Here is a 15,046-nt window from a genome sequence, read left to right on the forward strand (position 1 = left end):
TGCCTTCATTCATGGACCTAACATTCCAGGTTCCTATGCAATATTGCTCTTTACAGCATTGGACCTTGCTTGTATCACCAGTGACATCCACAACTGGGTTTTGTTTTTGCTTTGGCTCCATCCCTTCATTCTTTTTGCAGTTATTTCTTTACTGATTTCCTGTATCATATTGGGCACCTACCGACCTGGGGAGTTCCTCTTTCAGTATCCTATCATTTTGCCTTTTCATACTGTTCATGGGGTTCTCAAGACAAGAATACTGAAGTGGTTTGCCATTCCCTTCTCTTGTGGACCTCATTCTGTCAGACTTCTCCACCATGACCCGTCTGTCTTGGGTGGCCCCACACGGCATGACTTAGTTTCATTGAGTTAGACAAGACTGTGGTCCGTGTGATCAGATTGGCTAGTTTTCTGTGATTATGGTTTCAGTGTGTCTGCCCTCTGATGCCCTCTTGCAATACCTACCATCTCACTTGGTTTTCTCTTACCTTGGACGTAGAGTATCTTTTCACGACTGCTCAGCAAAGCGCATCCGCTGCTCCTTACCTTGGACGAGGTCCCCCCTCCTGACATTGAACGTGAAGCAGCTCCTCTTGGCCCTCCTGCACCCAGCAGCTACTGCTCCTTTGATGTGGGGTTGCTCCTCTAGGCCACTGCCCCTGACCTCGGGCATGGGGTTTGTCCTCTCAGCCACAGCCCCTGTTTTCATAGAACCATTCAAAGTCAGCTTCTTTGGCACGAGTAGTTGGGGCATAGACTTAGATTACTGTGATATTGAATGATTTGCCTTTGAAACAAACCAAGATCATCCATGTAAATTATTTCCTATTCATAAATAAATGGAAGACCAAAACTGTTGCTCTCAAAATTGTTGGTCAGGTTTACATATTTTACCGTTTTTTCATTCTGTTGGGAAATAGAATTTGGTAGTATCAAGTAGTGTTCCATATAGAAGAAAATTTGAGGAATATAATGCATTTATCTTTCTTAGCAATGAAGGTTTTGGTGATTCATATTTGCCTTTGCAACATTCCATGTCTTAAAGTCCAATTAGTAGAGAAATATAGGAATAACTAAACCAGTGGCTTCCTAACTTTTTTTTGACATAATTAACAGAAAGAAATACATCCTCTATCCTGACTCAGTATGTGTATACACAAACACACACACATACACACACGCTCATATATACATAAACATACACATACACAAAAGATCCATTTTAGAATTTAAACTTTTTCTAATCACTTTTATAATTTTTTATATCCAACAAATGATGTTTGTAATGCATTTAATTGATTTTACAACCCACCAATGGACACTATCCAGAAATTTGAAAATATTAAAATAGCAATAGTGGGAGTAGTTTGGGGAATTCTTTAGCCTCACTGTAATTTCCTTCAGCCCATGCTTTTCAGTGACCCCCAAATGAACACACAACTTATTTATAAACCTAAATTTGCTATGAAAACTCACTTCAAGACAAACTCCCAAGCTCCCTTTTATCCCTTAAGATTTCTGCCTTACACCCCACATGTGAAGAAATTCTGGAGCCACCATTGAATTCAACTGATAATGATGCTTTATCAAGAAGCTAGTTATTTTAAAAAAGGTTAAAAGCAATTAAAAGCTGCAGTCTGGTTTTCCCATGGTTCTCTTCAAAAATCACACTAATATTACTCTAAGGAAGTTGTAGGAGTAACAGATATGAACAAATAATGACAAAAAGAATCATAACAGACAACAGCAAATGAGACAAGTCAACATATGGAGGATGAAAAGCATTTGAATCAATGCTATCCTATCTAGGCTTCTGGTTTATCTAAACTGTTGCATGTGCTTAGATGTTGAGTAGAATGATCAAAGCAAGCCCACAAAAGGCAAGCTGGTTTACAGTACAGATGCCAGGAAAGGCTCAGGAATGAAAGGTACAGGTTACTGCTGAAGGCAAATTTGGAGGGTCAGGATGAAAGTCTGTTTAAAATTCTTTAGACAAGTTAAAACTTGGAGATCTGTGTTGTTGAATGTAGTTGCCACTAACCATGTGTGACTACTTATATTTAACGAAATGTAACCAATTGGATGACAGAGAATGAGATGGTTGGATGCCATCACCGACTCAATGGACATGAGTTTGAGCAAATTCATGGGGTTGCAAACAGTCGGAATAAGCTTAATGACTGAACAACAAAAACAAATCTATTAAGATTTAAAACAGAACAAGATGGTGGAGGAGTAGGTGGATGTGGAGTACATCTCTCTCCACAGATAAATCAGGAATACACCTTCAGACACAGAAGTGCATGCAGAACACCAGCTGAGAGCAGACAGGAGTACCTGACCAGTGGAAAAGAATATATAGAGCCATACAAAACTCGGGAGGACGAAGGAACTAGGGGGAAAAGCAGGAGTGTCGGTAGGACTGGACCTGCCCTCGGTGGGTGGGGGAACTGAAGGAAGGGTCCGATCCCCACATCGGGGCAATTGTCTGAGTCAGAGGAGAAACATTTAAGGCTGAGTGTGAAACAGCTGATCTGTGGCAGCCGAAATGGAATGAGAATCAGACAGTCCTTGCTGCAGCCATACATACCCCAGACAGGGACATAGGTCTTCTGGAATGTGCAGTGGCTAGAAGCTGGAGTTTAGGGATTGTGGAGCAATCCGAGAGTGAGGGCTGCTGTTGACTGCAGAGAGACGGATTGAGGGGAGCTGAGAGAGGAGATTGTGATGAGAAATGGCTGTGGAGGAAAGCCTGGCGGCCTTGGAAGCAAGGGAGTACTGTTGAGTCACGCATGGGGGGGTGGAGCCATCACCATGGCCTCTCCCCACACGCCAGCATCGGCAACTGAACAATAAAGAGACTGGCGCATCAAACTCCTGCCTCACTGAACTACACAGAGCAGGACCCCACCCAGGGTGCCCCTTTAGGTGCCTGACCCACCAATCTACAGAGTAGGACCCCAGTCAGGGGGAATCCTCTATGTGCCTGATGAACAGGAGAGAGAAGGACCCCAGGCAAGGGAGCCCTCTAAGTGTCTAAATGGGTGGAGCTACAGAGAAAGAGAAAAGAGACCTGACCGCCAGCTACAAGAGGCTCAAAAAAAGACTCTGATAGGGCCATAACTCCTGCCACAGAGGCAGTCCATGTCCCTGCACACTTGGTGCCACCAGGATCCCCACAAGTCAAGCAGCTGTGCCATCTTCACACTCAACTCTCACTGGGGCAGAGCTGCCACAGGCAAAAGACGTCTTGTGTCCATGCATACAGGGTCACTTCAGTAGTGTCTGACTCTGCGACTCTGTAGGCTGTGGCCTGCCAGGCTTCTCTGTCAAGGGGGTTCTCCAGGCAAGAATACTGGAGCGTATTGGCCAATACTGGTTGCCATATCCTTCTAGAACACTATATTTCCTGCTACCCTAGCCGTTAACTCCCCTGAGTACGTGGTGCTGCCAGAGTCCCTGTGACCCAAGCAGCTGCACCACCTCCACACCTGGCCCTCACAGGGGCAAACCCAAGTCCTCCAGGGCAGCCGCAGGAGCAAACCCCAGTGGCCCACCCACATGCAGAGGTGGAAATAAAACCACAATTGAAACCCAAGGGCAGTGTGGCTAAGGAAGAAGACCCCAAACCTTCCCACCAGCTGTACAAGCTTCAGATTAAATCCACACGATCAACTAGGCAGACTCTGTGTCTATGGAATGTATGAAAGGTTATTGAGAGCTCCCGCAAAAGAGAACTCACTAGTTCTGATAGCTGCGGACATTGGTGGCAAGAACACACAGGAGTAGGACCAGATTAGAATCTGAGCTTTCCCCATAGCAGGTCCAGAGATCAGCACAGTGTTGGAGGGCATCCTAGGCAGGTGAGGTGGACTGTGACTCCCAGCGAGGGGAAGGACTTTGACTGCAGTGACTCAAGAAAAACATTTAATGTTCTTATGTTTCGATTTCTTCTGTAGATTCTTTTGGATTTTTTCTTTTTTTCCTTTTTTTCCCCCTTGATTATAGTTGTTGATTTTATTGGCACTATGAAATCTAATAAAACTTTTGGGCTTTTTTAAAATTTCTTTTTCTCAGCCACATTCATTATTGTTGTTATAAACCTCTGCCTCTATGTTGGGCTTTTGCAGTTCTGTGGCATTGCCCTTTTTTTTTTCCCCCTTTTCTATTTTTTTAATTTTAATTTTTAACTTTTTAAGCCTATTATTATTTTTTCTACATTTATTCTTTGTTTGCTTTTTCTACTGTTCTTTTCCCCTTGTAGTTAAACTTTAATGTATATAAATCTTCCTTATCTACCACTATTTAATTTTGCATATATGTTCTTTCTTTCCTTTCTTCTCTACATATTTGTTAGTTTTATTTTCATTGCTTTATTCACCACTTGACACCTTGCTTTAGTTTTGCTTTCCAGACCATGCTTTAGTTAGTTTTGTTCTGGTAGATATAATTTCTGGCTTCCTTTGTGTGCTGGGTCAATCATTGTACTTTAAATTTGTTGGAGTGCTTTGATTTTGCTTATGGGTGTATATATATGTGTATATTCAGTCACACTTTTTATTGTTGTTATAAACCTCTGCCTCTGCATTGGGCTTTTGCAATTCTGTGGAGTTTTCCTTTGTTTTTCCCTTTTGTTTTTCTTCTTCCATTTTTATTTTTCTTTTTTCTATAATTTTAGTTTTTAATTTGTTTAAACCTATTATATTTTTCTACACTTATTCCTTTCTTTGCTTTTCCTACTGTTCTTTTCCCCTTGCAGTTAATCCTTAATGTATATATATCTTCTTTCTCTACCACTATTTAACTTTGCATTTATATTCTTTCTTTCTTTTCTTTCTTCCCTTTCCTCTCAAAATATTTGTTAGTTTTATTTTCATTGTTTTATTCCTCACTTGGCACCTTGCTTTAGCTTCATTTTCCAGTTTGTGCTTTAGTTAGTTTTGTTCTTAACTGATAAATACAATTTTTTATTTCCTTTGTTTGTCAGGTCAACCTACTGTACTTTATTTTTGTTGGACTGCTTTTACCGTGCTCAAGGGTGTATTTGTATATGTGTATATTTCATTATTTTAATTGTTTTTGCCTGATTTTGTAACTGCCCTTTGTCTGCAGTTCATCTCTGGTTTCTGATTTTTGGATATTTGTTTTAATCTCACTTAATGCCACAATAAACTACTTGTGGAATCTTTGCTCCCGACCAGAGATCAAGCACTGAGCCTTTGGAGTGGGAACGCTGACTCCAAGACTCTAGTCTACCAGACAGATAACCCTAGGGAGTATCAAATAGTGAGAACTCACACAAAGGAAGCCACTTGGATACCAGACCCGGCATCACCCAAGCACCAGTAGCACCCTGAGCAGGACACCTCATCTAAACAACAAACAAAGCAAAAATACAAACCCATTCATCAGCAGACAGGATTACGGCCTCACTCAGCCTTGCCCATCAGAGGAAAAACAAACAAACAAAAGCTCAGCACAAATCTCACCCTATATGAAGCTCACACAAACCACTGGACCAGCAACCTTAGGAGTGCAGAAACCAAAAGGAAGAAAGAATTCAACCTTGAAGCCTGGGAATAAGAGACCTCAAACACCACAAGTTAATAATAATAATAGCGAAAAGGCAGAGAAATACTGCTCAAATGAAGGAACAAACTAGAAACACAGAAGGCAAAATAAATGAAGAGGAAATTAGCAAACTATCTGAAAAAGAATTCAGAAAAATGATAGTAAAGATGATCAAAAGCCTTGAAAAAAAATTGGAAAGAATGCAAGAATCAATTAACAAAGACCTAGAAGAATTAAAGAATAAACATACAGAAACAAACAACACAGTTACTGAAATTAAAAATACTCTAAAAGGAATCAATAACAAATATCTGAAGCAGAAGAATGAATCAGTGAGCAGGAAGATAAAATGCTGCAGATAGCTTTTGAAGAGTAGAATAAAGTAAAAAGAATGAAAACAAATGAGGATAGCCTCAGACACCTCTGGGACAATATCAAACACACCAACAGTCGAATTATAGGGGATCCAGAAGAAAAAGAGGAAAAGAAAAGTTATGAGAAAATTTTTGAAGAGATTATAGTTGAAAATTTCCCCAACATGGAAAAGGAAATAGATAATCAAGTCCAAGAGGCACAAAGAGTACCATACAGGATAAACCCAAGGAGAAACAGGCCAAGACACATACTAATCAAACATGCAGCCTACCAGGCTCTTCCATCCATGGGATTTCCAGGCAAGAGTACTGGAGTGGGGTGCCATTGCCTTCTCCGACTAATCAAACTAACAAAGACTAAACACAAAGAAAGAATATTAAAAGCAGCAAGGGAGAAGCAACAAGTAACATACAAGGGAATCCCTATATGTTTAACATCTGATCTTTCAGGAGAAACTCTGCAGGCCAGAAGGGAATGGCAGGATATATTTAAATTATTGAAAGGAAAAAAATCTACAACCAAGATTACATTACCTGGCAAGGATCTCATTCAAAATTGATGGAGAAATAGAAGCTTTACAGACAAACAAGTTAAGAGAATTCAGTACCACCAAACCAGATTCACAACAAATGTTAAAGGGAATATATAGTCAATAAATACAAGACAAGATAGAAGATCTATGAAATCAACCCCAAACAATTAAGAAAATGGGCATAGGAACTTATATATCAATAACTACTTTAAATATAATTGGATTAAATGCTGCAACCCAAAAACACAGATTGGCTGAATGGATACAGAAACAAGACCTATACATATGCTGTTTACAAGAAACTCACTTCAGACCTAAGGAAACATATAGACTGAAACACAGAGGATGGAAAATTATGTTCCATGCAAATGGGAAGCAAAAGAAAGCTGGAGTAGCAATCCTTATATCAGACAAAATAGACTTTAAAATAAAGAATATTACAAGAGATAAGTAAGGACACTATATAATGATCAAGGGATGATTCCAAGAGGAAGACGTACCAATAGTAAATATCTATGCACCCAACATAGAAGCACGTCAAAACATAAGACAAACATTACAAACATAAAAGGAGAAATTGACAGTAAAACAATTATAGTAGGAGACTTTAACACCCTACTCACACCAATGGCTGCTGCTGCTGCTAAGTCGCTTCAGTCGTGTCCGACTCTGTGTGACCCCATAGATGGCAGCCCACCAGGCTCCCCCGTCCCTGGGATTCTCCAGGCAAGAACACTGGAGTGGGTTGCCATTTCCTTCTTTAATGGATGAAAGTGAAAGTGAACTCACTCAGTCGTGTCCAACTCTTAGCGACCCCATGGACTGCAGCCCAGCAGGCCTCTCGATCCATAAGATTTTCCAGGTGAGAGTAGTGTAGTGGGCTGCCATTGCCTTCTCCACACACCAGTGGACAGATCATAAAAACAGAAAATTAACAAGGAAACACAAGTCTTAAATAATACCTTAGATAAGATTGATCTCATTGATATCCTCAGGACATTCCATCCAAATGCAGAAGAATACACCTTCTTCTCAAGTGCACATGGAACATTCTCCAGGATAGACCACATCTTGGGTCACACATCAAACCTCAGTAAATTTAAGGAAGTTGAAATCGTATCAAGCATCTTCTTTGACCACAACGCTATGAGACTAGATATCAATTACAAGGAAAAAACTCTAAGAAACACAAACACATGGAGATTAAACAACACGTTTCTAAATAACCAACAAGTTACTGAAGAAATCAAAATGGAAATCAAAAAATTTCTAGAAACAAATGACAATGAAAACATGACAACTCAAAACCTATGGGATGCAGCAAAAGTAGTTCTAAGAAAGAAGGTTATAGCAATACAATCCTACCTCAAGATACAAGAAAAACATCAACTAGACAACCTAAGTTTACACCTAAAACAACTGGAAAAACAGGAAACAAAAAACCCCAAAAAGTAGTAGAAGGAAAGAAATCATAAAGATCCGAGGAGAAATAAACAGAAAAGAAATGAAAGAAACAATAGTAAAGACTGATAAAACTAAAAGCTGTTTCTTTGAGAAGATAAACAAAATTGACAAGCCTTTAGCCAGACTCATCAAGAAAAAAAAGAGAGAAGAATGAAATCAACAAAATTAGAAAGGAAAAAGAGAGGTTACAACAGACAGTGCAGAAACACAAAGGATTATAAGAGACTATTATGAACAACTATACGGCAACAAAATGGATTACCTGGAAGAAATGGACCGATGCTTAGAAACGTTCACTCTTCCACGACTGAACCAGGAAGAAATAGAAATTATGAACAACCCAATTACAAGCACTAAAATTGAAGCTGTAGTAAAAAATCTCCCCAAAAAACAAAAGCCCAGGACCAGATGGCTTCACAGGAGAACTCTATCAAACATTTAGAGACGAGTAATGCCTATCCTTCTAAAACTCTTTCAAAAAATTGCAGAGGAAGGAACACTTCCAAACTCATTCTATGAGGCTACCATCACCCTGATAGCAAAAGCAGACAAAGGCAACACAAAAAAAGAAAACCATAGGCCAATTCACTGATGAACAGAGATGCAAAAATCCTCAACAAAATTTTACCAAACAGAATTCAGCAACACATCAGAAAGCTCATATGCCATGATCAAGTGGGGTTTATTCCAAGAATGCAATGATTCTTCAATATACACAAATCAGTCAATGTGATACACAGTATTAGCAAATTGAAAGATAAAAATCACATGATCATCTCAATACATGCAGAAAAAGCCTCTGACAAAATTCAGTACCCTTTTATGATTAAAACTCTTCAAAAAAATGGGCATAGAAGAAACCTACCTCAACATAGTAAAGGCCATATATGATAAGCCTACAGCAAACATTATTCTCAGTGGTGAAAAACTGAAAGCATTCCCCCTAAGATCAGGAACAAGACAAGGGTGTCCACTTTCACCACTATTATTCTACATAGTTCTGGAAGTCCTAGCTACAGCAATCAGAGAAGAAAAAGAAATGAAATCCAGATCGGAAAAGAAGTAAAACTCTCACTGTTTGCAGATGACATGATACTGTACATAGAAAACCCTAAAGATAGTATCAAAAACCCACTAGAGCTAATCAGTGGTTTTAGCAAAGTTGCAGGATACAAAATCAATACACAGAAATCACTTGCATTTCTATGTACTAACAATGAAAAATCAGAAAGAGAAATTAAGGCATCAATCCCATTCACCATTGCAATAAAAGGAGTTAAATATCCAGGAATAAACTTACCTAAGGAGAAAAAAGAACCATACACAGAAACCTGTAAGACACTAATGAGAGAAAGAATAAACAGATGGAGAGATATTCCATGTTCCTGGGTAGGAAGAATCAACATGTAAAAATGACTATACTACCAAATGCAATCTACAGGTTCAGTGCAATCCCTATTAAATCACCAGTGGCATTTTTCACAGAACCAGAACAAAAAATTTTGCAATTCATATGGAAACACAAAAGACCCTGAAAAGCCAAAGCAGTCTTGAGAGAGAAGAATGGAGCTGGAGGAATCAGTCTTCTTGACTTCAGATTACACTACAAAGCTACAGTAATCAAGACAGTATGGTACTGGCATAAAAACAGAAATATAGACCAATGGAACAAGATAGAAAGCCCAGAAATAAACCCATGCACCTATGGGCACCTTATTTTTGACAAAGAAGGCAAGAATATACAATGGAGCAAAGACAGCCTCTTCAATAAATGGTGCTGGGAAAACTGGACAGCTATACATAAAAGAAGGAAATTAGAACACTTCCTAACACCATACACAGAGATAAACTCAAAATGCATTTAAGACCTAAATGTAAGACCAGGAACTATAAAGCTTAGAGGAAAACATAGGCAGAACACTCGGTGACATAAATCAAAGCAAGATCCTCTATGACCCACCTCCTAGAGTAATGGAAAAAAAAGAAGTAAACAAGTGGGACCTGATTAAACTTAAAAGCTTTTGCACAGCAAAGGAAACTATCAGCAAGGTGAAAAGACAACCCTCAGAATGGGAGAAAATAATAGCAAATGAAAAAACTGACAAAGGATTAATTTCCAAAATATGCAAGCAGCTCACACAACTCAATGCCAGAAAAACAAACAACCCAATCAAAGAGTGGGAAAAAGACCTAAACAGACATTTCTCCAAAGAAGACATACAGATGGCTAACAAACACATGTGAAGATGCTCAACATCGCTCATTATTAGAGAAATGCAAATCAAAACTACAATGAGATATCACCTCACACCGGTCAGGATGGTCATTGTCAAAGAGTCTACAAACAATAAATGCTGGTGTGAAGAAGAGGGAACGCTCTTGCACTGTTGGTGGGAATGTAAATTGATATAACCACTATGGAAGACAGTATGGAGATTCCTTAAAAAACTAGGAATAAAACCACCATATGACCTAGCAATCCCACTCCTAGGCACATACCCTGAGGAAACCAAAATTGAAAAAGACACATGTATCCCCTGGTTCATTGCAGCACTATTTACAATAGCTAGAACACGGAAGCAATCTAGATGTCCATCGACAGATGAATGGATAAAGAAGCTGTGGTACATATACACAATGGAATATTACTCAGCCATAAAAGGGATGCATTTGAGTCAGATCTGATGAGGTGGACGAACCTAGAACCAATTATACAGTGAGTGTATAATAGAGAAGTAGAGTGAGTCAGAAAGAGAAAGATAAATATTGTATTCTAACACATACGTACGGAATCTAGAAACATGGTTCTAAAGAATTTATTTACAGGGCAGCAATGGAGAAGCAGACATAGAGAATAGACTTATGGACATGGGGAGAGGGGAGGAGAGGGTGAGATGTACGGAAGGAGTAACATGGAAACATACACAACCATATGTAAAGTAGATCGCCAACGGGAATTTGCTGTATGGCTCAGGAAACTCAAACAGAGGCTCTGTTTCAATCTAGAGGGGTGGGATGGGGCGGGAGATGGGAGGGAGTTTCATAAGGGAGGGGATATATAGATTCCTATGGCTGATTCACATTGAGGTTTGACAGAAAGCAACAAAATTCTGTAAAGCAATTATCCTCAATAAAAAAATAAATTAAAAAAAAAAGTTTTAAACAGTTTTGCAAGCCACATACCATACAGCAATACCTGGTTTATGGAGCAGCATAGAATACGCCCAGCATCACAGAAAGTTACATAGGAGAATGCTGCATCCAGATCCATCTACTAAACAATAAACCTAGATGACTGCATCTGACCTAATGCAGCAAATGAGGGTCAGTGGACTAGGGGCACTGGCTACACAGATGGTGAGAATGTATTCCTTTCCTGAAAGAAGGACAATTAAGAGAAGTTATGCATACTAAATGTGAAGACCTCAGTTTCCTTTCTCTGCCCTCCAAACTGCCAACATAAAAGCTTGTCTGCATGGGGGAGTGGGAGACCTGAGTTGTTCTCTAGCAAAATAGATGAGGTGTAAGCTCTGGAGGAAAACCAGTTTTTGAGAGTTTCCAATGAATGGGCCATGACAGGCTTGATCATCATCTGAAACCCACCAGTCAATGAGCTAACCCCACAAAGTTTTCAATCAACCTCCTAAAGTTCATCTATAAATGCAAATAGACACAAAGGTCCTAGACATTAGAGACTAGGACACACAATAGAGACCAAAGAAAACAAATATAAAAGAGAAACTTGGAGAAAAAGGCAAGTGATAAAACACTCAAAGAAATGTTAAAAGCAAATATATTTTTATCTTCACAGTGATGAGAGAAGTTATGTAACAGTTGCACAAAAATAAGGGAATAAGAAAGGATTCTTAAGAATTAAAAATATAATAGGCAATGAAAAGTATTTATTAAAACATAATGGATAGTGAGGAGGAACAATATGGTGGAGAAGTCGGTGGATGTGGAGAACATCTCTCCATCAGGAATACACCTTCAGATTCAGAAGGGATGGCAGAACGCCAGCTGAGAGCGGGCAGGAGTACCTGACCACTGGAGAACAGACAGAACCACGCGAAACTCGGTAGGACAAGGAACCAGGGGAAGAAACAGGAGTTGGTAGAACTGGACCTGCCCTCGGTGGGCAGGGGAACTGAAGCTGGGGTCCAACTCCCACATTGGGGCAATTGTTTGGGTCAGAGGAAAATCATTTGAGGCTGAGAGTGAAGTTGCTGATCTGTGGCAGCCTAAACGGAATGAGAATCACACAGACAATCCTCGCCACAGTCGTATGTAGCCTCCACAGGAACACAGATCCCCTAGAAGGCACAGCGACTGGGAGCTGGAGCTTAGGGATTGTGGAGCAATCCCAGGGTGAGGTCTGCTGTTGACTGTGGGGAGACATCCCAAGGGGACCTGAGGGAGGAGACTGTGGTGGGAAACGCCTGTGGAGGAAAGTCAGGCAGCCATGGAAGCAAGGCGATACCACTGAGCCATGCACAGGGGGTGGAGCCAGCACCATCGCCTGTCTCTGCCCACATCCCCCCACCAGCAGGTGAGCAACAGAGACTGGCCCTTCAAGCCCCTGACATGCGGAGCAACAGGGAAGGACCCCAGGCCGGGGAGCCCTCTAACTGCCTGAGCAGGCAGAGCAACAGAGAAGGACTGCCCAGAGACCTTCTGATCACCAGCTGCCAGAGGCTACACAAAGACTCTGGTAGGGCCACAGCTCCTGTGGCTGAGACAGTCCATGTCCCTGCACACTTGGTGCCACCTGGGTCCCCCCAACCCGAGCGGCTGTACCACCTTCATGCTCGATCCTCACTGGGGTAGAGCTGCCACAGGCTAGATAAAGTCCTGCATCTGTACATGCAGGGTCACTTTGGTTGTGTCCAACTCTTTGTGACCCTGTGGACTGTGGCCCGCCAGGTTTCTCTGTCCGGGGGATTCTCCAGGCAAGAATTCTGGCGTGGGTTGCCATACCCTGCTAGAGCATCATATTTCCTGCTCCCCTGAGTTCCTGGTGCTGCCAGGGCTCCTATCACCCAAGCAGCTGTGCCACCTCCACACCTGGCCCTCACTGGGCAGACCTAAGACCTCCAGGTTAGGCTCAGGAGCAAACCCCTGTGGATGACCCACATGCTGAGGTGGAGATAAAACCACAGCTAAAACCGAGAGACAGTGTGGCTAATGAAGAGGACCCCTTCCCACCAGCTGTACTAGCTGCAGATTCAATCCACATGATCAACTAGGCAGACTCTGCGTCTATGGACATATAAAAGGACATTGAAAGTTCTCACAGAAGAAAACATACTAGTTCTGACAGCTGTGGACATTGGAGGCAAGAACACAGAGGAGTAGGACCAGATTAGAGTCTGAGCTGCTCCCACAGCAGGTCCAGAGACCAGCGTGATGGAGGGCATTCAAGGGAGGCAAGGTGGACTGTGACTCACGCAAGGGAAAGGACTCTGACAGCGGCCACTCAAGAAAAACGTTTATTATTTGTATATTTTAACTCCTTCTGTACTTTCTTCTGGATTTTTTTTTCTCTTTCTCCCATTTTCTCCCCCTTTGGTGTTCTATTGGTTGCTTTCATTAGTACTATTCAATCTATTTAAGCGTTTGAGAATTGTTTTCTTGAATCACACTTTTTATTTCTGCTGTAAGCCTCTGCCTCTTTTGGCCTTTTGCATTTCTGTGGAGTCTTCCTTTTTATTTTTTCTTTAATTCTCTCTTTCTTTTAATTTAAATTGTTATATTTTAAATTTATTAATATTTTTCTATATGTATTCCTTTGCTTTTCCTACTGTTCTTTCCTCCTTGCAGTTAATCTTTATATAAATCTTCTTTATCTAATTCTATTTAATCTTGCATTTCTATTCTTTCATTTCTTTCTTTTTCTCACCTTATTTGTTAGTTTGTTTTGTTTTATTGCTTTATTCCCCAGTGGGCACCATGCTTTAGTTTTGTTTTCCAGTTTGTGCTTTAGCTAGTTTTGTTCTTAACTGGTGATATCATTTTTCATTTCCTTTGTTCACCACGTCAATCTATTGTTCTTTTTTTTTTTTTTTTGGACAGTTTTGATTTTGCTGATAGGCGTATATGTATATGTGTATATTCATTTTTTAAGTTATTATTTGCCTGATTTCTAATTGCCAATTGTCTGGGGTCTTTCCTTTGTTTCTCATTTAAGGGTGTCTGGTTTAACCTCAATTAATGCCTTAGCAAACCACATGTGGAATCTCCATTCCCAGCTAGGGATCAAGCCCTGAGCCTTTGGAGTGGAGGCGCTGATTCCAAGACACTGCTGCTGCTGCAGCTGCTAAGTCGCTTCAGTCGTGTCTGACTCTGTGCAACCCCATAGACAGCAGCCCACCAGGCTCCCCCGTTTCTGGGATTCTCCAGGCAAGAATTCTGGAGTGGGTTGCCATTTCCTCCTCCAATGCATGAAAGTAAAATGTGAAAGTGAAGTCTCTCAGTCGTGTCTGACTCTTTGCGACCCCATGGACTGCAGCCCACCAGGCTCCTCCGTCCATGGGATTTTCCAGGCAAGAGTACTGGAGTGGGGTGCCATTGCCTTCTCCCAACTCCTAACCCTAGGGGGTATCAAATAGTGAGAAATCCGGCAAAGGCAACCACTTGTCTACAAGACCCAGCATCACCCAACTGTCAGTAGCACCCTCTTCAGGACGCCTCATCCAAACAACAAACAAGACAAAAATACAAACCCAGTTATCAGCAGACAGAATTACCACCTCACTCAGCCCTGTACATAAGAGGAAAGCAAAAAGAAAAACAAAAAATAACTCATCTCCTCCAACCATAGTGTGAGCACAAATCACACCCTACAAGAAGTTTACACAGACCACTAGACCCACCTCATGAGGGCAAAAACCAAAAGGAGAAAAGAATTCAACCTTGAAGCCTGGGATTAGGAGACATAAAACACAATAAGTTAAAAATAAAGAAATAATGAAAAGACAGAGAAACACCGCACAAAAAATGTGCAATCTAGAAACACAAAAGTCCAAATAAATGAAGAGCAAATAGGAAAACAACCTGAAAAACAATTCAGAATAATGATAGTGATGATCCAAAAACTTGAAAATA

General features: G+C 40.7%; 1 long non-coding RNA gene across 4 annotated transcripts in view; it reads left to right on the forward strand.

Moving 5' to 3' along the window:
* Positions 1-10,012, forward strand: part of LOC129656582 (uncharacterized) — a 41,121-nt gene extending 31,109 nt beyond the window's left edge. For all 4 annotated transcript variants that reach the window (XR_008716405.1, XR_008716406.1, XR_008716407.1 and 1 more), the window contains one exon: positions 5,202-10,012. This is a non-coding gene — a long non-coding RNA (uncharacterized LOC129656582). The remainder of the gene's footprint in view (positions 1-5,201) is intronic.
* Positions 10,013-15,046: the final 5,034 nt, after the last annotated feature.

The sequence above is a fragment of the Bubalus kerabau genome, chromosome 6 (genome assembly GCF_029407905.1).
Source record: "Bubalus kerabau isolate K-KA32 ecotype Philippines breed swamp buffalo chromosome 6, PCC_UOA_SB_1v2, whole genome shotgun sequence".
In the NCBI taxonomy this organism is placed as follows: Eukaryota; Metazoa; Chordata; class Mammalia; order Artiodactyla; family Bovidae; genus Bubalus; species Bubalus kerabau.